Source organism: Octopus sinensis, linkage group LG27 (assembly GCF_006345805.1).
Source record: "Octopus sinensis linkage group LG27, ASM634580v1, whole genome shotgun sequence".
Taxonomy (NCBI): Eukaryota; Metazoa; Mollusca; class Cephalopoda; order Octopoda; family Octopodidae; genus Octopus; species Octopus sinensis.
This window is the reverse complement of record NC_043023.1, coordinates 17016264-17038763: the sequence shown is the minus strand read 5'-3', so window position 1 is coordinate 17038763 and position 22500 is coordinate 17016264. Positions and strand designations below refer to the sequence as shown.

At 35.3% G+C, this 22500-nt stretch overlaps 1 protein-coding gene across 1 annotated transcript in view; it reads left to right on the top strand.

The window, feature by feature from the left end:
* The window catches only part of LOC118768097, a 93171-nt gene that overhangs the window by 47959 nt on the left and 22712 nt on the right, over positions 1 to 22500 (top strand). The gene's annotated exons all lie outside the window — the stretch shown is intronic.

The window sequence follows — 22500 nt, the reverse complement described above, 5'->3', positions numbered from 1 at the left end:
CTGCCGTTCAAAAGGAAAAGATCCGAAGTCGTAAACAAACCAACAACGGTTGTCAGGTTTTGGTTGAGGACAAACACCAACATAAAACCACACACACATATACTAGATGATTGTATATATGTGTGTTGTGTGTGTATATTTTTGTCTGTCTGTCTGTATGTCTCTCACCCCCTCTCTCTCTCTCTATATATATACGTATGTATATATGTATGTATATGTATAAATGTATATATATAGACGCAGGAGTGGCTGTGTGGTAAGTAGCTTGCTTACCAACCACATGGTTCTGGGTTCAGTCCCACTGCGTGGCATCTTGGGCAAGTGTCTTCTGCTATAGCCCCGGGCCGACCAATGCCTTGTGAGTGGATTTGGTAGACGGAAACTGAAAGAAGCCCGTCGTATGTATGTATATATATGTATATGTATGTGTGTGTGTGTGTGTGCCTGTGTTTGTCCCCCTAGCATTGCTTGACAACCGATGCTGGTGTGTTTACGTCCCCGTCACTTAGCGGTTCGGCAAAAGAGACCGATAGAATAAGTACTGGGCTTACAAAGAATAAGTCCCGGGGTCGATTTGCTCGACTAAAGGCGGTGCTGCAGCATGGCCGCAGTCAAATGACTGAAACAGGTAAAAGAGTAAAAGAGAGAATATATATATGTATGTGTATAGATATATATACGGGTGTGTGTGATTGTGTATAGAAGAATATATTAATAAAAGGAATTCCAACCTTGTCTGATTTTCACGTTTTATTTACAATCTTATAATGATATAATATAATATAATATAATAAAATAAAATAAAATAATAGAATGTTAAATGTTCATTCATGTATGTGTATATCTATATATATAAAACTGTAGTTGTGTGCGTGTCTGTCCCCTTCGATTTAGATTCCTAACTACTCTCACATTTTGCGGTGCAGTTTAACCAAATTCGGGTATCTTATATTCGTGATTCATATCGAGCCCGTCTGAGTATTAGCGCGCGTCTACGATGAGTCTACGATTTCAAAAATAATTTAACATCATTTTTTATTCCATTTTAATGCATAAAATGCATCGTATGTCGATGGCGGTGGAGTTGGCTTCCATGGTCACACCTGCACCTGTTTGCTTCTCCCCCTTCTTCCCTCCCTCGTGAAGCTGTGGGGAAGGGAGTGTAAGGAAATCAACGTCGTAAAGCGTTGTCAAGGAGACCGGCGTTCTTTTAGAACAACGACTTCATGGCTTGAAGACACCAAAACAGAAATGGCTAAGAAAGCCCGAATTGGCATCTATAAGGGAAGTAACTCTCTAAAAATGCTTATATAGTTATTTCCCTTACAAACCCGAGCAATGCCGGGCGATACTGCTAGTATATACATATATATTAAATTAAATTAGAGATAAAACCACTATTAGGCAAATCAAAATAATTAATATAATTTACAAAATATATAAAATATATTTTTCAGGAATGGAGACAACAATTCAGTACCATTCGATTCCTCTTCTTCTGCCAGCTCTGACACTTTTGCTTTTCGTGACTCTTCTAACTGCCGGAGAACCAACGAATAGAGAGGGTCTCTTCAGAAAAACCACAACATCAAGATGCTTAACAGATCAGAATAAAACTACTAAATACGCGTCATCTCTTACAGAATGTTCATTTCGGTGTATTTCCCGCGATGAGTGCCAATATTTTAGCTATTGTAATGGCCCGTGTTATATGCATCGATCGCTTTACAACGAAGAAATTAAAGATCAGGATTGCACGTGTTTATCGTATATTTTACTTTCAGGAAACAGTATGTAAATCACAATTTTCTGGCATGTTTTTTCTAATTTTTGTATTATATTTTCATCATTATCCCAATTGTTTTACAAACGCACACACACACACACACACACACACACATTTATGTATGTATGTATTCTACCATTCTATTATTTGTTTCAGTCATTTGACTGTGGCCATGCCGTCATCAGTTGAGGCCCGAGCGTCTGCTAAATTAAATGCGCCTAAGCGTAAGCGGCCCTTATCAATGGGAGAAATCAAGTCGTAAATAGATGATTTAAACAGCGATGAAGAAGTGTTTTTCTGATTTTCTTTCATCATCAAATGAAGCGGATGATGTTGAAAATGATGTTTTAGATAATACAGAAAAAAATAATGCTTCAACTAGCTCTGGATGGAAAAAGTGCACCGATTCTTCTCCATTTGTTTAAGACAAACAATTATTTTAGTTTTTGTGCTTAATTTAATAAAAATAAATATAAAAGTTTGATTTATGAAAAAGAGATTTTTTTATCGATTATTGTCCGTTTGTCACAGACATTCCTGCAACACTTTTTCGCCGTTTAAGGGTTAACATCTTGTTTGTATACTTAAATTTTTTATTGCTGATTCAGGTACAAGCTGGCAGAAAGTATTTGAGATGACCCCAAACTCATTTAAGAAAAGCCCTATTTATTTGTACTGGGAAGACATGCCTATTGACAAGGTAATGAATTTTTAGAATTTCAAGATGATTCTCATTGAATAACCAATCTACATATTTGTTGCTGTTGTACAATAATTACTAGTGTTTTCTTTTAAACGTTTAATTTCAGTTTCTGATGTTTGTTTCATTTTTAAAATCTATCTTTTTATGTTAGCAAGTTTCTTTGGAGGGGTTTCACGATAGAACTAGATCCAGACTAATTTTCCTTCTAAATTTCAATGGAATATTGTGCAGCGTTTTCATTTGGCGGCAAGAGTGTTGCTATAAAATATACACGACGCATAGAAACCTATTCTTCTCGTATTTATTTCTGTTTTCTTTTTCTGTTTCCCTAGCGAGATTTGGGGACTAAGTTCAAGCCTTCTTTTATTTAGATTTTCATAATTTTCGTCGGGTATTGGTTTGTATGTTTCTGTTTTGCGTGACATTTGCACACGTGAGTTTCAGCGATTTTTCTACGACAAATTCAAAGCACATATTCCCCGAATAAGAACTTGGAGTGAATGTTAAGGATTTTAATTTAATTGTGTGGTCCTTTTTTTGTGATTGCTTCAAGGTCTGGTTTAGTTTTGATATGGAACGTGTCTCGATGGCCGTATTTACACATGGAGTGAGAACGTTGGTTTCTGTAAACATTTATAATACATTATTTATATGTGCCTAGCAAACACCTTTCCGCAGCAGCTGAACTCCTCATCTACCATTCCTTTACCGTTTCCTTTCTCATTGTCCATTTCCGGTCCAAGTCCATTTCGTTTTCTTCCGTTTCTATTTGATCCTTTATTCTCCCCCCGTGGTCCGGGATATGGGGGCATGATTTCCTCATGCTTTTTCGTTGCAATTTTACCCCGGATCGGGATGCAAGCCCTTTTGATCCTTCATTACGCTGTCGTACTGTCAAGCGTCTCTCCGCTTTGTCATCCCTCTTTCTGGATTGTCAACAAGTCCTTCCCTGCAGTCAGTATCTGAGGAACTTCAACCGTGTTTCGTGGTCTGCTACCACAACAGCTCCTTTATAGGATCCAGTTAGCTCAAGACATCATCAGGAGGAACCACGTCCGGTTTCGGCCCCTACTCCTCTACCGTTTTGACGTGGCGGGGCCCTCCTCTTTCGGAGGTGTCTTCAGCTCTGGTGTTGGGTGCATGTCTTCTTTCTTCTTCTTTCTTCTGTTCCCTGGACTATTCGATGTATCGTCAGCGAGTGTCAGCGGGCGACTGTCTTGCATTTTGAAAGGAAGAGGTGAAAGGATGAAATTTAGGTCGAGATTTGTGAATATGTAGATGGGGTGGCAAAAATAAGAATGCTTTTCCCTCGAGACGAACTTCAGAACAGGGTATAAAGTTACACTCCACCAGGGCCAAAAGATCATGATGGACATACCAACATGAGTAGCTACCCTGGCCAGAAACTATTATCCCTCTGACATCCGTTCCACACGTCCATGAAAAACGCTGTTCAAATGTCCCGCTTCTTGACGTGACGTCACTTCCCCTTCCGGTCCTGACGTCTCCCTTCATTTCTCCACAGAATATCAATGTGACATTGCTGATGGGAGATTGATTCTTGTTGTTTTTATCTTTTGTTTTTGTCCTGGATTTTGTCAGGGTCTTCTACTTCCCACAGATGCAACGAAACTTTTTACAAAGACTCCGAAATCCCGACTCATTAGTTATTAATCCGATTCTCATAAATCCAAACTCTTTCTCGCCATCTTAATCTTCTACTTCATTCGCTACTTTGTATTTCATCCTCTCACTTTCACTCCCTCTCTCTTCCTCCCTCCCTCCGTCTCCTCCTTTTTCACTTCTCTAATCTTTTTCTCTTTTACTCTGAAACTCTCTCACACTCTTCCTCCACGTTTCTTTATATCTCCTTCTCACCCTCCTACTCTCTTCCTATATCACAACCCAGTCCCCTTTCTCTTACCTCCCTTACTCTTTTAGATTCTTTGCTGATCCGAGTCAACTTTCTGTTTTCAGGTGAAACTTCAGATGAGCGGAATAATCCCTTTCACGTATATTTTCAACGGCACAGGGACGACTTCTACATCGTGGTTCCAACAAAATAAACTCATTTCAGGTCCACCTACCGCACACTCACTAACCTATACGTTCAATAACAAGTATGTATATATTATCTTCTTACTCATTATTTACCTCTTTAATGATTTAATGATAATAAAAATAATGATTTCTCTCACAGGTACAGAATCACGTATTTTAAGGCAAAGGTGAAGTCGATTTTATTACTTACTTTATTGCTATTATTTTACCGACCCTAAAATAATGGAAGGCAGGTATGGCTTTGGTAGAAGTTCAGCTCAAAATCTTAAGGGACGAAACTATCGCAAGGTATATTGCTTGGCACTTCACCGGTTCTCACACTCACCCAGTTCATAGTTGTAGTACTAGTAGCAGAGATGATAGTAGTAGTAGTAGTAGTAGTAGTAGTAGTAGTAGTAGTTGTAGTAGTAGTAGTAGTAGTAGTAGTAGTAGTAGTAGTCCAGTCTACTATAGGCACAAGACCTGCAGTTTGGGGTAAGGGGGGATTGTTTATTGCTTAATTGATGCTTAATTGGTAATTAATTATTTCATCGACCCCCGAAAGTATAAAATTAATCTCGGCGGAATTTGAACTCAGAACGTAAAGACGAATAAATTGTTGCTAAGCATTTTGTCCGGAGTGCTAACAATTCTGCCAGCTCGCAGCCTTCTAGTAATAATAATAATAATAATAATAATAATAATAATAATAATAATAATCCGCAAGCTACTGACTTGTAATAAGATGCACCATCCAAAGGCAGACGTGGATCGCCTTTACCTTCCCAGAGCTCAAGGAGGCCGAGGTTTGATCCAGCTTGAACTTACATACAAAACCACCACAATCGGACTGGCCAAATACCTTGAAGCAACCAACGATTGGATGCTAAAACTTGTTGAAAAACATGAAAGACCTAAAAAACTTCATTCTATTCTCAAAGAGAGCAAAAATTCGCTGCTGATCTCTTAGATACCCACCAGATTGATCAGGCTGAAGGAAATGCGCCAACTGCAGCTGCAAAGAAAATAAAATTAATTGCAAAGACAAAAGCACATGAAAAATTAGCTAGCAGATGGGAACAGAAACCTCTGCATGGCAAGTATGTGGCCCGTAGCAAACAAGCTGATGTCGACCAGAAACACACGCACCAATGGTTACGAAGTTCAGATCTAAAAGCAGAGAATGAAGGTTTCATATTAGCTGCTCAAGACCAAAGCTTATTTACCCGGAACTACCAAGCCAATGTGATGAAAAATGGAGCTGACTCAAAATGCCGATTCTGTAACGATGAGATTGAAACAACAGACCACCTAATCTCAGGGTGTAGAGTCTTAGCACCTGTAGAATATAAAGCAAGACATGACAGAGTAGGCCAGTATTTACACTGGACAATATGTCGGCATTATAAAATGAAAACCGCTGACAAATGGTATAAACATCATCCTGAAGCTGTGACTGAGGGAGAAAATGTGTCGATTCTATGGGACTTCCCCGTGCAGACCAACATGACTCTAAAAGCCAATAAACCGGATATCATTATAAAAGATCGGACAAAAAAGATGTGTTTATGAATTGACATGAGTATTCCCTGTGATCACAATATAGCGGCGAAAGAATTTGACAAGATTAGTAAATATAAAGACCTGCTAATGGAAATTGAAAAAATGTGGCATCTCAAGGCGACTACAGTACCAGTGATTGTAGGATCTCTAGGAATGATAAAAAAAGGTACTGAAACCTATTTGAAAATGATTCCAGGCTTACCATCCCTACAGGAAGTGCAAAAAATCGTATTAACTGGAACGGCTCATGTATTGAGAAGAGCACTATCGCAGTGAAAATAATATCCATCCATGAATTTATTTATTTATTCATTTATTAATCTTTAAATACATATTTTACCTGTGAATTTGCGCGTGTAATCTGGGAATGCATGCAATGAGCTTCTCTGTCCTAGGTGTATGGAAAACACTCGGTGAGAAACGGAAGAAAATTTGAAGAAAGAAGGAAAAATATAATAATAATAATAATAATAATAATAATAATGATAATGATGATAATAATAATAATAATAATGATAATGATGATAATAATAATAATAATAATAATAATAATGATAATGATGATAATAATAATAATAATAATGATAATGATGATAATAATAATAATAATAATAATAATAATAATAATAATAATAATAATAATAATAAAAATAATAATAATATTATCGCAGAGTAAGAGCAATACTCAAGACAGAGCTGAATGCGAGAAACAGGATCGAAGCGATCAATGCATTAGCCATACCAGTCGTGACTTACAGTTTCAATATCGTTAATTGGTCAATTACTGAAATATGTAATCTTGACAGAAAAATATACGAAAACTGTTGACAATGCATAGAATGCACCACCCTAAGGCAGATACAGAACGACTTTATCTGTCAAGAAAAAAGGTAGGCCGTGGACTTTTACAACTGGCAATAACAATGAAGATTGCTACAATTGGCCTAGACACCTACCTGAAAAACTCTGAGGACTGGATGTTAAAACTTGTCTCAAAACATCAAAACAAGAAAGCATCTTACTCAGTAACAAAACAGGCAAAGGAATATCTAAGTGAATTCCGAATACAACAAATTTCGGAATTAGAGATAGACATACAAGAAACAGGTACAGAAAAAGCTAAGCGCACGAAAACCCGTGCTAAATTTGCGGCCTTAGATATTCTGAATGATAAATGGCAAGAAAAACCTCTCTATGGCAAATACCCAAAGAGAGCGAATAATGCAGATGTTGACAAAGCCCTGACCCATCAATGGCTAATGGCCTCTGGCTTAAAATCTGAAACAGAGGGGTTTATCATAGCAGCTCAATATCAATGCATACCAACAAGAAACTACCAGGCCAACATATTAAAGATCAGAAGCAGTCCAACGTGTCGTGTATGCCAGCAACAAAATGAAACCATTGATCATGTGGTCTCCAAGTGCAGTCTTCTAGTGCCTACAGAGTATCTCAACAGGCACGATAGAGCTGCACAATATATTCACTGGGTAATCTGCAAAAACCTGGATTTGCCCCATGAAAAAAACTGGTGGGAACACAAACCACTCCCAGTGCTTGGAAATGACCACATCTCACTCCTCTGGAACTTCACCATTCAAACTGACAGAAATATAGATGCAAATAGGCCAGACATCATATTGAAAGACTTCAAACAAAGAACATGCCTCCTCATTGATATGACTGTCCCAATCGATATAAACGTATCTGTCAAGACCTACCAAAAACTGAGCAAATATAAAGATCTTGAAATAGAAATCAGCAAAATGTGGAACCTGAAGACTAAAACAATACCTGTTGTCATATGTGCCCTGGGAATGATAGCAGAAGGGGCTGATAGCTACCTAACTCAGATACCAGGAAACCCCAAAATGGCAGAAATTCAAAAGATAGTGCTCATGGGAACTGCTCATATCCTACGCAAAGTACTTTCTATGTAATCTCAAGGTTTGAAACAAACATAATTTTGGTTTCTTTTAGACATTCACTAGTACAACACAAAAAACAACAAAATATATGGCACACTAGGAATAACAACGTGAACTTCCAACCTGTTGTCTCTTGAGGTCTCCGGGTGAGATTTGGAGCCAACTTGTACAAATATAAAGCAAAAATCAAACATATAATAATAATAATAATAAATGCCCTGATGCAGTACCAGGCAGTGGTTCTCATGGCTTTTGATCTTAACTAATTGGAAGTGTCAGCATGTACATTGTTTTGTCTTGGTATAAAAGATGGGTTTTACAGCAAATATTCTGCTCAATACCACAGATTTGCTCGTCAGTTGTTTGACCATAACCAGTTGAGCATGACGATATGTGCATCTATGATCATGAGCAGAAGCAGTGGGGAAGGATCATAGCCGTGTGTTGAGAGGGATTCTTTGGCGTTTGGATAATTCACCTCTGGAAACATGAGTGTTTCGTTCAACATCCTAAAACAACCCTTATTCAGGGACCAATTGAGCAGGTCATGCGCTGTTTATCTTGATATGAGATTACCATGTCGCGCACATATGGTTGTGATGCATGTGCCTGGTGTACCCTTATCAGGCGGGTAGTCATGATGGGTATATTGGGCTTAGTATATTTTACCCCAGTGTCGCTTTGATGGCATGCACTGCTCTCTCACTCAATAATAATATGAATAATAATAATAATAATAATAATAATAATAATAATAATAATAATAATAATAATAATAATAATAATAATAATCCTAGTAGCTAGTCGATTACATCGACCCCAGCATTCAACTGGTACTTATTTCATCGACACCCGAAAAGATGAAAGGCAAAGTCGACTTCGACGGAATTTGAACTCAGAACGTCTAGGCGGATGAAATGTCGCTGAGCATTTCGCCCGGCGAGAGAAACTAATGACTGGTATTTTTTAAGTAAGAAATCAGTCACACTTCAAAGGCCGGAAATCTCTCTCTATATAAACGGCAAAGCCATTAAATCTCTTATTATAAAAGGCAGATTTTATCTGCCTTCCTTTGTCTCTAATAGAAATCTACAATATAGGATTTCTTCAATTACAATTTACCTAGTATTTTTAAGGGTAGAATACATCGGGTCGTGCCAGGTCCGGTTTTTCAAATTTCAACCCCAATTAAGCAAAATTTAGAGAAAACTCACATTGTGGTGTGTAAGTGAAGTGCTTTTCTTAGTGTGGGCTACATCACACACACACACACACACACACACACACACACACACAACACACACACACACAACACACACACACACACACACACACACACACACACACACACACAAATGGAGCGATCTGCTTCACTCATCCTATCACCCTAATTTCTTCTCCTTTCTCTTTGCAAGTGTGCAACGATTAAAGTGAAAGTATTTATATAAAACGAGAGAAGTGTACCTTACAACACTACTCACAAAAACAAAAACAGCAAACAGAAACAAATAAATACATAACGATTTACTGCTCACATAATTTCTTCAATTACAGTTTACCTATGATTTTTACAAGTACTTCCATTCGGTCATGCCATACAAAATTTCTTTCAATTTCACCCCCAATTAAGACAAAATTCGAGAAAACTCAATATTTTAACATTTCAGTCCGAAAGCATTGATGTACATGTGTACGTGCGTGAGTGTGTGTGTGTGTTTGATGGGGTGTGCGACACAGAAAGTGTGGTGTGTAAGTGAAGTGCTTTTGTTAGTGTGTGTAAAGAGACAGAGAGAGTAATGTTGTGCTGTGTGTGTATGTGTGAAAGACAGAGATAACTGAACTTTTTTATTCACTTTTTGTAGTGAGTGACTGAGAGAGAAAAGAGAGAGAGGTTATGTATGTATATATGTATGTATGGCTTCAGTGACACACACACAAAAACACATACCTACGTACACCTAAAGCACGCACACACACACAAACGGAGCGCGAACTTCAAAAGAACATCGCGCGCTATCTATCTGGTTTGCCATTCCTCACACACACGCATACACATACATATATGACAGTGACAAACACAAACGTTTCAAACAACTACATACAAACACTCAAACACACACACACGTGTGTGTTTGTTATTAGTAAAAAAGGCGCCAAACACAACTCACTTCTCATTCGAACACATTTGCAAAAACACACCGACGGTCGGATTGCCATAACAATACAGAAAAGGTAAATTGGTGTTTAATTTACTTTCTGTCGTTAAATTTTGGTAGTATTAATTGGCGAGCGTACTTCTGTTGTCAATTGTTGACAGAAAGAAATTGTAAGCTAATAAGGTGTGTGTGTGTGTGTAGGAAGTGAAGGATAAAAATATTGCAAGAAGTGGACAGATGTACACATATACATCCATACATACATGTGTGTGTGTCTATGTATGTGTATTAATGTGTGTGTGTTATCTCTATATAAAGCTGAAGGTGTCTGTGTGCGCCACGTTTGGTAACCTTCAACTAACACTATCTCCTCCGAGACCCTTCGGCGCAAGTTGACCAAAATTGAGAGTATGATGGAAGAAGGGTTGCTCTTCCTTCCGTAGAACATAAAATTCAAATCGGACCATGTTAACACCAAAAATTATTTACATTAAAAAGCTGCTTTTTTCTATGAAAATCCCTATTTTTTACGATTTTTTCACTGCTGTGTCGCCACTTTTCGGTGTATTTCGACCAGAAAAATGTTCACAAAATTTTTACTTTTCAAAATTACAATTCCAGCGGGTCGAAACAAACCCGAGCAACGCCGGGCGATACTGCTAGTCTCTTATTATAAAAGGCAGATTTTATCTGCCTCCCTTTGTATCTTATAGAAATCTACAATATAGGATTTCTTCAATTACAATTTACCTAGCATTTTTAAGAGTAGAATGCATCGGGTCGTGCCAGGTCCACTTTTTAAAATTTCAACTCCAATTAAGCAAAATTTAGAGAAAACTCACATTGTGGTGTATGAGTCAAATGCTTCTCTTAGTGTGGGATACAGCACACACAAATGCACAAACACAGTGGGCAACGAATAAATTGAAAGTAATTCACTTTCTGTAGTGAGTGACTCTTTCACTCTACATTCCCACTTCCTCTTTACACACATAGACACGCAAATATATAAATAAAATTGTAAGCTAACGTGTGTGTGTGCGTGTGTGTGAGTGTGTGTGTGTGTGCGTGTGTGTGTGTGAGGATGCGTGTGTATGTGTGTGTGCGTGTGCGTGAGTGTGTGACAGGAAAGTTTTTTACGACGAATATAAGACCTATATCCAAGTAGCAGAAAGATCGCCCAAAAGTGTATATAGATATTTAAATGTATTTATATATTCATCTATACACAGATGTATGTATAATGTGTGTGTATATATTTCCATAGCGGTAACCTTTCACTCCATACAAAGTTCTTTAGGACGAATATAAGATCTAAAGTTATCTCTAAGAAAAAGAAAGATCGCCCAAAAGTGTATATAGATATTTAAATGTATTTATATATTCATCTATGCACACATGTATAACGTGTGTGTATATATTTCCATTGAGGTAACCATTCACTCCATACAAAGTTTTTAGGACGAATATAAGATCTAAAGTTATCTCTAAGAAAAAGAAAGATCGCCCAAAAGTGTATATAGATATTTAAATGTATTTATATATTCATCTATACACAGATGTATGTATAATGTGCGTGCATATATTTCCATAGAGGTAACCATTCAATCCATACAAAGTTTTTTAGGACGAAAATATTTATATATAAAAGAAAGGTTGTGTGTCTGTCTACTCAGATTTAGATTCCTAACTACTCCCACATTTTGCAATGCAGTTTAACCAAAACCGGGTATCTTATAGTCGTGATTCATATCGAGCCTTTCTGGGTATTAGCGCGCGTCTACGATGAGTCTATGATTTTACAAATAATTTACCATCATTTTTTTCCATTTTAATGCATATTTGTTTTAATAAAGGGAAGTAACTCTCAAACTTCACACCAATATGCGTGCTCATATGCGACGTAATATCACATCAGCAGCATTTACTCACACCCTCCTTGCACTTGCCGAAGGCAAAATACCAGGGGATGAAAATGGTAATATTGCCATCGATTCCATTTGTACCATTGTTAAGACGCTTTCTGATCTCAGAGATGCAGTGTTCCCAGATCTACAAGCTAATTATCAGAATATGGATTGGATTGGCAAAAAGGCTATACTGGCCCCGAGGAATAAAACTGTTCACCATATTAATGATGAAATGCTAAAACTCATTCCTGGGGAAGTCTATGTATATCAGTCTATCGATACAACTCCTGACCCAGAGGACGTCATCAACTATCCAATAGAGGTACTCAATTCCTTTGAGCACCCCGGACTACCACCACACTTTCTCAAACCTAAAGTTGGTGCCCCTATAATGCTCATCAGAAATTTGGTTCTCCCAAAACAATGCAATGGCACACGTTTTATCGTTAAGTCCTTATCTCCCACCGTAAACTTATATCAATATTTGCCTGAATAATCATCATAATTCAGTGCGATCATTAACAGTACTTTCAAGCAATTCAGCCCCGAGCAACGCCGGGCAATTCTGCTAGTATATATATAAATGGCAAAATGTCTGTGTGTATCCTTTATACAAATCCACAATTCTTCGGTTAGAGGGCTCGCACTTTCTATGGTCATTCAAAACCGTCCGAGGATTGTCGTGCACATCTTTACATTTCCTCAGTCACACCGCAAAGCCATTAAAAAATCGATAAACCGACCCCTTATGTTTCATGTAACAAAAGTCTTTAATACAAGGGACCTGACTTACTCCAGTAGAATAAATTCTTGGTTTACAAAGAATAAATCCTGTAGTTGATTTTTTCCAGCATGGCCGCACTCACATGACTGAAACAAGTAAAACAATAAAAAAGCTATGCCATTTTAATCCCGAGCAAGGCCGGGTATCTCTGCTAGTATATACATTTAAAAACAATACCGATATAAGGTGAAAAAAACATATTTTTAACATACGTACTTTTCCATCATAAACCTGATTGTATAAAAATGCTTTTTTAATTAGAAAATGAGGTTGGAAACTGTATCTTTAAGCTGGCCACTTTCTGCGCTGGATTTACACTCGAAATTAAGCTAATAATCCTTTCCCCATCAATCCACTTTAATCAATGGCACACATTATTATCGGTTCATCAACTTGCTGTCCCTCCATTGTATCTCTTCTACCATTATTAAAATGAATTTCTGCCCCATCAAACTGTATAACTGCTGCCCAAAGCCGCTGGGTACATTTACCAGCCCTTTTTTTCTGACAGCCAATTTGAGTCTCATTCGTATCAAACACGTTTCCTAAAACTTCCATTTTAGAACCACAGTATTCTGAGGCCCCATCTCTAATCCCTATTTCCCAAAATACACCTGTTGACACAAGCTGGGGTTGCATAGCAACTGTTTCGTCCTTTAGATCTAAAAACACGGCATTGTTTGGGTAAAAAAACATCCGTGATTCTGATGGTAGAACAAGCGGGAGTTGATGGAATATCATGTTTTTTATAAGAATCTGCGTTTGTTTCCATTCAACACTGTACTATCGCTGGTCGATATAGTTCGACATCCATTCTATCTAAAAAAGAAATATGACCGGAGTGTCATGGTTGGAATGACTTTTAACCACAGATCTCCTTGATCAAAGCCGAACTGAAGCTAAATCAATAAGTCCTGGATTACCCAAATTACGTTGTTTTTACTTTCTACTTCGTGAATAAATTGGTTTTGAAACTCTAAAATCAGATATGAAATGATAAACTCGTTGATTTCATTAAACTGAACTCATTGCTATAAACACAGTCGTAAAACCTTTCTGTGTAATAATTTGCATTAATTTATGAATTGTAATATATTAGTTTCAGTTACCCAGAATTTAGCATCACGATTTCTAACAACAATCGGATACACGCCAAAAGACTAAGTGGAAATGACGAAAAGTACGATATTTACTTGAATAATAATGGTAGTAAGTAAAACATATCCTCTTGATTTGAGTGCAAATGATTGTATAATTGTGTGTGTGTGTGTAGTATTTTGAAACGTTATCATATAAACATAAATATTTTAAATATTTCTAAAGCGAAACAGTGTAATTTATTAGAATGATAATATTGGTCGACGGTTGGTACTGTTACCTGGTATTTCAATATTTTAGAGTTAAGACCCTTCTTTGTCAAAATTACAAAATAATGGTGTTGATAGCTGTTTTCTCTACCCCAGTGGTTTTCAACCAGGGTTCCGCCAGTACAGTCCAGGGGTTCCGCAAGAAGTTACAAAACTTCTAAAATCGGCAGTAATTTTAAGGTCTCCTGTGCAGGTATGTGTGCATAAGACTATTAAACTTTGCACAGGGGTTCCGCGAGCCAGTAGAATGTTTCCTTGGGGTTCCGCTCCAGCAAAAAGTTTGAAAAGCACTGCTCTGCCCTCTAGTGTGTGAGTATGGAAGTTATTTGTTTTTAGTTACTATAGTGTACAATCAGCTGTGTGCAGTTCAGATCTGTTATTAATTTACAGGCTGTACTTGCCAATTAAAATAGATCCTATTTCTCATACGTTCCCAAAGTTTCTTACTGTAGTTGTGGTGCTAGTTGTAGTGATGTATGTATATATACACACACACACACACACATATAATATATATATATATATATACATATATTTATATATATACATATATATATATATATATATATATATATATATATATATATATATATATATATATATATATATTATATATATATATATATATATACTCTCATTACTCTTTTGCTTGTTTCAGTCATTTGACTGTGGCCATGCTGGAGCATCGCCTTATTCTTTCTAAGTCTGGTACTTATTCTATCGGGCTCTTTTGCCGGACCGCAAAGTTACGGGGACATAAACACACAAGCGTCGTTGTCAAGAGATACAAACATAAACACACATACATACAACATATATACATACATACATACATACATACATACATAATACGTACATACTACACACACACACACACATTCACATATATATATATATATATATATATATATATATATATATATATATATATATATAATAATATATTATATATATATACATACATACATATACACTATATACGACGGGCTTCTTTCAGTTTTTGTGTACCAAATCTACTCACAAGGCTTTGATCGGGCCGAGGCTATAGTAGAAGACACTTGCCCAAGGTGCCACGCAGTGGGACTGAATCCGGAACCACGTGGTTTGTAACAAGGTACTTACCACACAGCCACTCCTACGAAATATATATATTTCGTTTGGGATTTGGTTTGCAACATTCTTTATGTGAGTTCGTGTGTTGAAGCATGTTCTGTTGTGTCTGGGGAGAGTCATTTTCTTTTTGTGCCTTATAATCTAACACACTCACCGGTCAAATTTCCACTTATTTCTTATTTTTATTTCCCTAAAATTTTCGTTTCGTCTTGCAACCTTTTCAATAGTTTTGACTCTGTCCGTTATTTACACTGCGTTCCCTTTTGTTTGTTTGTGCGCATGTGTGTGGATCAGTGTGTGTGTGTGTGTGTGCCTATGCATGCATGCATGCATGTGTGTATGTATGTATGCATGCATTTATGTATGTATATATGTGTGTGTATGCATATGTATATATGTATGTATGTATGTATGTATGTATGTATGTATGTATGTATGTATGTATGTATGTATGTGTGTGCATCTGTATGTATGTATTCTGCATATTCGTGTGCTTGCAAGTCCGTGTTTGTGTATTTTTTATGTATGTGTTTGTGTAAGCGTGTGTTTGTATATGTATGCACCTCTGTCTCCTTGTGTGAAGTAAAGTGTGTGTGCATATATGGTCATGCGTGTTTCAGTCTCCATTTGCCTATGTGTGCTTGTCTGTTCATAATATACCTATGTACCTATCCGTCTGTATCTGATCTGTTTAATTGTTTATCTGTTTATTTGTTATATATATGTATATATATATATATATATATATATATATATATTATATAATATATATATATATAAAATTAGAAAAGAAACATTTTATCAATTCAAAATGAACAATCAAGTTACACCATCTAGAGAATTACATATAATGGAAAATTAAAATTAAAATAACAATAAAATGTCAAAGATTAAGTAAATTGTAAAAAATAATAATAATAACGTATCTAATAGGTAGAAAAACGACACGTGTTTCGTGACTATATTTAAGAAATGTTTATAGTGGTAGAGAACTCACATCGATATAAATATAGTTACTCATCAGGTTAAAAATAAACTAGAACAATAAAATAATTAATTAATAAATATACTTTAATACACACACACGCACACAGACACACAAACACACACACACACAAACACACACACACACACATATGTGAAAATCTTAAATATACATAAGTGAAAAATAAAATAAAACTTAAATAAATACTTTAAAATTAAATAAAAAACACAAAGCTATAACAAGTCTTTAAATTGTAATCAAAATAAGAAATGGTTCAAAGGTAGACAAATTCCTTTAATAAGCTAACCATATAATCAATATACATGTGTAGTATCTATAGATTTAATATAACAATCTATAACAAAGTAGACTAAATATCAAATAATATAATACCCAATTAACTTCAATCTAGTATTACAAATTCATAAGCCACTATATATATATATATATATATAGTTATATATATATATATATATAATATATTATATATATATAATATATATATATATATATATATATATATATATATATATATATAAAGAGTGATATAATAATTAATATCTATAGTAACTAATATCTATCAATATATAAAAAGATATAAAAGCGAGAATAATATGTTAATGGAAAGTAAGAAAACCTATCAACCCCAAATTAAATAAATGTGCAAAAATATTTGAACCAAAGAACAATACACTATGAAGATGTACAATCACAACCACCAGTCCTCTACCAAACCAGTCAATAACAATAACAATAATAAAAACGATCAAAGTCAAAAATAATAGCAAGATCTAACTAATATTGATAAGCAAACTAAATTACTAAGTACAACGATTCTGTTAATCTATCAAGATTTTAAATGTATCAATATGATTAGCGTCTAATTAATATACTCAATCGATTCCATTCATGAATAATAAAATCAAAACTTTGAAATAGTACAAATATACTCAAATCCATTATATAGACTCGTTATATTAATATCCATGTATAATATCTATAGATTTAATATATCGCACGATAAAAAAGTTAAACATAAACTCTATATTAAAATAAAAACTAGTTTATTTAAGAATAATACAATTTAATGAAAATATAATCTAATTATTAAAAGAAATATAGTCTAAGAATATAAATTCTCAAATTAAATAATATGTAAAACGTTAAAATCTTTTATAACAATTTAACATCGGACGTAAAAAATGCTATATTTAAGTAATGATATTACAACAAACAATAATAATATCAACAATAATAATAATTTCAAACACACAACGGTTCAATATTCAAATGAAGTAGAGAAACGATAAAAAGTCAAATTTAGCTTAGCGAAGATTGAAGAGTACCTCAATTGAAATTATTATTATTGTTGATATTATTATTGTTTGTTGTAATAGTATACGTTTTTTCTAATTTTTTATATATATATATTATATTGTGAAATATGATTTAGCATTTCTAAATTGAATTTTTTTCCTTGTAAGTTTGGATTGTATTCCCTCAAATAATAATTATCACATATATATATATATATATATATATAATATATATATATATATATATATATATATATATATATATATATATATATTATATATATATATATATATATATATATATATATATATATATATACACATATATATAAATATATACTAGCTGAATGTGACCGCTCTACGCGCGAGTAAGAGTGTGGTTGTTACTTTCAGTTGCTTCCTTTCAGCACGTAAAAAGCACCATCCGAACGTGGCCGATTGCAGCGCCGCCTTGACTGGCTTCAGTGCCGGTGGCACGTAAAAAGCACCAACCGATCGTTGCCGCTGCGACCCCTCCTGGCACCTGTGCCGGCAGCACGAAAAAAAAAACACCCACTACACTCACAGAGTGGTTGGCGTTATGAAGGTCATCCACCTGTAGAAACACTGCCAGATCAGACTGGAGCCTGGTGCAGCCTCCTGGCTTCCCAGACCCCGGTCAAACTGTCCAACCCGTGCTAGCACGGAAAAAGGATGTTAAACGACGATGATGATGATTCTCCCTCTTTGTTTCTCTCTCCTTTCTCTCTCACTTTCCCACTCTCTTACTTTTCTTTTCTCTCGGACTCTCCCTCGCTTTCTCTTACTCTCTATCTTTATCTATCTCTCTCCCATTTATAAACAACAAAAGATCTTGAGTAAGTTGAGAAATAAAATATTTAGAAAGATCAATCATAAATATCAGGCAGTGACAACGGAAAGGTCTGCTTCAAGGCAGACAGCAAAACGCTAACATTGAAAGGGGACAGACCAACTTGCGATCTGAATAAAAATAATAAAATATTGGAAACCAAAGTTTGAAGGGATAGAATCTGAGGATAGTAGAGTCACCATGGCTGGCATTTTTTAACGACGGACAACAACGTATTGACAGTTTAACGGCTGGCGTAAAATTTTGAACTTGATGTAAAAGAAAATTCGTAAACACCAAGTTTTGAAGTGATTCTTTCTCACGACAGTAGACTCACCATGGCAAGCATTCAAAACTTCTTTATCATGGACGGCAACACATTGACGATTAAAAGGTTGGCGCAAATTTTTTAGCTTGATGTAACAGAGAATTCCTAAACACTCGCCTCTTGAAATTTTAATCCCCTTCCAGCCCCATTTAGACCCCTTTTCACATTTTGGGTAATATAACCCGCTTTCATTCGGGTCTACTGGGGCCACATTTTATAAGATGAGGAATTTTGTCCTGGAGGTGACGCCTTTCATTTGAGGAAAAAAATAGTTGTCATGCAAACTTGCCAGCACTTTTAACATAGGTGTGCATATTTTCAGCTGAATCGACCGACTACGTAATGCACACATTATATATATATTATATATATATATAATATATAATATATATGTATATATATATATGTGTGTGTGTGTGTGTGTGTGGGTGCACGCATTATATATACAAATGTATACAAATTATATATATATATGTATTAATTAAATTAGAGATAAAACCACTAATAGGCAAATCAAACAGTGAAAAACCAAACAAAAACAAAAACATAAAAAAAAATATAATATATAAATATATAAAATATAGAATTGAAAAATTTAAATTATTTTAATTGAAAATAAAAATTATTAAATTATATTTTATAATTGTTTAAAATATAATATAACTATGAAAAAGTATGAAAATTTTAATATACATAAATACAGATATATACACTTTGTATATATACATTATATATACATATTTATATATAGAACACACACACATACATTATATATACATATTTATATAGAACACACACACACATACATTATATATACATATTTATATATAGAACACACCAACAACACATACATTATATATACATATTTATATATAGAACACACACACAACACATACTTATAATATACTTATTTATATATAGAACACACACACACATACATTATATATACATATTTATATATAGAACACACCACATACATACATTATATATACATATTTATATAGAACACACACACACACACACATACATTATATATATATGTTTATATATAGAACACACACACACACATACATTATATATACATATTTATATATAGAACACACACACACACCTACACACATATAAATGAACGCAAGAATATCTGATTCATAATATTTGTTCTCATGCTCGTGTGTTGTTGGTGACAGACAGATACTTAAAAGAACGCCGCCGAAGTGATGGGAAGGTAGGAAACAGAGTCAGTGAAAAAGAAAGGAAATAGCGAGAGTGACAGATACTTTAAATGACGGTAGTGGAATTCTCAAAGTTATAAATGAAGGGGAGTAAGAGAGGGAAAGGAGGAAATAGCGTGAGTGAGGAAGATGGCCCCTAGCAACCACACCTTTCAAGATAGGGATTTCTAAGGTAGCCCACGGGCATCGTCACCTCATTCTACCTGTCCCTGTAAATTTTGGAGCGAATCGGACGGGATGTAGTGGCATTGAAAGCGATCCAAGCGGTAAAAGCGCATTTTAGTTTTATATATAGAGATATATATATCAAAGTAAAGTTATTGAACAAACAAATGCAAGGTCATCCGCATATCATTTCATAATTCGAACATTTAATCATAGAATATACATATAAACATCCCGCAAGAGGGAACAGAATTCATCTGTACAATCATACAAGCATATAATAATAATAAGGTGCGAGAGATTGATATGTCCGACAAAGTCTGATTTGGGCAGAATCAGCAAATTTATTATTGATAGTATTATCTCAATTGTGAGGGAAAAGGCCCAACTTCCCTTGTGGAAAGGAACTGAGGATGTGATACTTTGGTTTGACTCTCTCAAAGATAAACCTAAGCTCAACTTCATACAATTCGACATTTCGAATTACTATAGCTCTATAAGCCCTATCTTGTTAAACAAAGCCTTAGTTTTTGCAAGAAGGTTTGTAGAGATACCTAAGTCGGATATAGAGGTAATTTTGGCGGCAAGAGAAACACTTATCTCCTATAATGAGAGTGACTGGCAGAGAGCCGACTCAAAAAATTTCTTCGATATAACCATGGGGTCATCAGACTCTGCACAGGTGACTGACTTAGTTGGCCTGTATCTACTCTCGGAAGTTAGAAAAAGCTTCCCTAATCTTACTGGTGGATTATATAGGGATGGTGCCCTCTTTGCCGTGCTGGGCCTCTCTAAGACGGAATTAAACAGATTAAAGAAGTCGTTGAGAAGCTTTTTGAGGGATTTTTTAAACCTTGATATCATCTTCGACATTAACTCTAGGGTGGTAAACTTTTTGGACGTTACCTTGTGTCTTAATACCGGTCTCTATTATCCCTTTCGTAAGCCTAATAAATCAATATCATATATCAATGTATCATCTAATCATCCGAAATCCACAATAGATAGCATCATAACTGCGATATCAACTAGAATATCTAATTTATCTGCGAATGAAAAGATTTTTGAGCAGCATGCACCGGTGTATAATAATTCCCTAAGTTTAAGTGGTTTCAAGTCTAAAATATTTTATATCTTTAATACTAGACTCAAAAACAAGATGGCTGGTTTGCCAATTAACCAAGTTACAAATACTACAGATAAATACAGAGAACCCCCCAACTGCAATAATAAGAGGCCTTTGAATAATAATATGTTTAGGGATACCCGCAGTAGGTGCAGGTATAAGAAAATTAATAATTTTGATAAGGAGTTAAACAAAAAGGGAGTTTCACGGCCTAGAATAAGGGAAGTTGTTTGGTTCGCTCCCCCTTTCTCCCTCAGAGTAAGGAATTTACCGAAACTATTTTTTAGAATTCTGAAGGAGAACTTCCCAAAGGATCATAAATACTATAGCATCTGCAACAAGTCAACGATAAAATTCTCTTACTCTGTAATGCCTAACTTTGCTTCCATCATTCCTTCAATCAATAGAAGCAAGCTTGCTAGGTGGAACGGCAAAAAAAGTTCCTTTGAGGATGACCAAGGAAATGTGTTTGATAATCCTGTAACGCCTAATACCAAAGCTACAAGCGGTCTACCTTTACCGGATACATCGAACCCATGTAATAAGGGAAGATTTGAGGGAAGGAATGAGGGAAACCCGTCTGGAACTGGAGATATAGGAAAAAAACTAGGCCCCGGAAAGACATGTAACTGTAGAAAACCCGATTTATGTCCTTTGGATGGTTCCTGTCTGGTTACCAACGTAATATAAATTTTAGTCAGGGACGAAGATAAGCTAACAAAGTTTATATAGGTAGTACGATAGACTTCAAGGCGAGATATAGATCACATATGAGCTCTTTTGCTAACGACAAATACTGTAACTCAACTACACTTGCATCACATATACACAACCTGAGGAAAAATAATAAGAATTATCATCTAGAATGGTCCATCATTTCTAAAACCCCAAACTTCAAGAGAAATATCAGCAAGTGTAGGCTATGCATAATGGAATCACTTACCATCCTTAGCTGTTATGGACCGCACATTCTGAATAAATTTACGGACGTGATTCCCTTTTGCATACATAAATTTCTTCTACATTCCTAAAAATCTACAGGAATAAAATAAGTTGTAGAAAATAATTGGTTTAGCTTTTACAGGACTTGAAACCACGGAGGCTCAATTTAATTCAATTTAAGTTAGTTTAATTTAGTTGAGTACACC